Source organism: Humulus lupulus, chromosome 5 (assembly GCF_963169125.1).
Source record: "Humulus lupulus chromosome 5, drHumLupu1.1, whole genome shotgun sequence".
In the NCBI taxonomy this organism is placed as follows: Eukaryota; Viridiplantae; Streptophyta; class Magnoliopsida; order Rosales; family Cannabaceae; genus Humulus; species Humulus lupulus.
Window position 1 is genome coordinate 23,198,594 of NC_084797.1, and position 2,539 is coordinate 23,201,132.

Genomic DNA, 2,539 nt, shown 5'->3' on the forward strand with positions numbered 1-2,539 from the left:
AAAAAACCCAGCGGATTGGGACGGGTCGGAGCCCCGACTCGACGAGGCGCTCCTGATCCGAATATAATTGGGGCAATAACGAAGCGGGTCAAGATCCGACCTGACCCTCTAGAAATTGAAGCGGGTCGGAACACGACCCGACTCGGTTGTTGTTTTTTCTGTAATAAATAATTTTTTTAAAAAAATAATTACTACCACTATTTAGGGTGATCCACGATCCAAATATATATATATGTATATATATAAATAAGACAAATTATATTTAAGAGAGATAGACAAGAAAATTGATGTTTTGCTTTGAAGTATATTAATTTTTTTTTTATTTTAGTATGCAAGACCATTTATAAAAAAATTTAGGCAGCTCATTTATGTCTAGTATGAGAGATTTTTTTGCCATTTATTTTTATATTGTAACATATTTTAAAAAATTAGTCTTTCTTTTATTAAAGAAAAAAAAACCTTATCGGGTCGGATTTGACCCGCTCCATCACATCCGGGGCGGGTCTGACCCGACCCGCATCAAATGTCTTAACAGGGCGGGTCAGGTCGGGGCATAAGCTTAGTGGGTCGAGGCGGATCTTTAGTGGGGCGGGGTCGACCCGCCCCATTTACATCCCTACCCATAGGTCTAAGTTTGTTGTACATCCTAGAAGTACAAAGATGTACCAAGACTTGAAAAGACAATACTGGTGGGAAAGTATGAAGAAAGATGTGGCTAGCTTTGTAGCTAAGTGTATGCTTTTCCAATAGGTTAAAGCTGAGCACCAGAGACCTTCGGGTTTGCTTCAACCTTTGCCTATACTAGAATGAAATTGGGAGAAGATCATGATGGACCTTGTGACTAGATTACCATTAACATCGTTAAAGCATGGCATTGTCTGGGTGGTTGTCGATCATTTGACCAAATCTGCTCATTTTATTCCAATTAGGAAGGATTATAAGACTTCTAGACTAGCCCGAATTTATGTGGATAATATACTTCGATTGCATGGGCTGCCTTCAAGCATTGTTTTTGATAGAGATCCTCTATTTACATCAAGGTTTTTGCAAGCATTGCAAAAAGCTTTAGGAACTAAGCTTAAGTTTGGTATCGCTCACCATCCTCACACAGGTTGACAATCTCAGAGGACCTTCCAAACTTTGGAGGACATGCTTCGTTCTTCTATTTTGGATTTTGGATTTTGGAGGTAGCTGGGAAGAACATTTTTCATTGGTGGAATTCACTTATAATAATAGCTACCAAGCCAATATAGGCATGGCTCCTTATGTGGCCTTATATGGGAGACCATGTAGATTACCCTTGTGTTGGTCTGAGCCAGAAGAGTATGTCATTATTGGACCTCAAATTATTGCTACTACCACTGAGAAGATCAAAGACATCCAAGATAGACTTAAGGTTGTTCAAAGATGTAAGACAAGTTATGCCTATATCCACCGACTAGAAGTTGAGTTTGAGGTTGGTGACTGTGCCTTCTTGAAAGTTACTCCTATGCGTGGTGTTACAAGAATTGGGGTGAAGGGCAAGCTAGCCCTGAGGTATATTAGACCTTTCGAGGTTATCGAGAGGGTTGGGGAGATTGTTTATTGATTATACTTACCAGTGTGGTTGGGGCATGTTCATAATGTGTTCCATATGTCGATGTTGAGGAAGTATACTCTAGACCCATCGCACATCATTGACTATGAGGCTATCCCTCTTAAACAGGACATGACATATAAAGAGCAACCTATCTGAATCCTGGCGAGAGAGTGAAAGGTGCTAAGGAACAGAGAAATTCCAGTAGTCAAGGTCTTATGGCGTTACAATAGAGATGACGAGGCTACTTGAGAGTAGAGTCGGAGAAGTATGAGAAGTATCCTCATTTGTTTGATTTTCAACTTGAGGTTGTACTTTGAAAATTTTGAGACGAAATTTCTTTAAGGAGGGAAGAATGTAAACACCCATTTAAAAAAATATATTTTTTTAAATGGGTGGGACCCACTTTAAGTCAAAAGAATCAAATGACTTTTTCTTCTCTATTTCCTTTTTCTCTCCTCGACAACCCATGTCTTCTCTCTCTTTTTACTTTTCTTTTCTTTCTTTTCATTTTCTCTCCAAACCAGCCACAACCCAATCGGACCACTGTCGGAGCTCCATTTGTAACACTAGTGCAGAGCTGTAGAATATCGGCCACCGATGACAATAACCCCAAAATTTGGTGACCATCGGAGTGAGGACGCGCTCGTACGATCACACCAAAGTTTCACCGTAAAAAATTTGAGGTGACTTTCCAGCGAACTCCGACCATCATTCCGCTGGTGGGTGCCACCGTTGGAACCAACATCACAAGAGGAACGTCGCCCACTAAGTTATTCCGGTCAACTCGCCATTTTTCTCCAGCGACTTTTTGGCGAGTTTGAGTACTTTTTGGACCGATGATTGGCATGAACGTGATCTACTCACCGATGTGGTCATTTTGATATATGTCATGCCTACCTTCGTTGACGTTTCTGATACACCACTCATTGCCGCCACCAACCCCCACTGTGCAACGCTTGG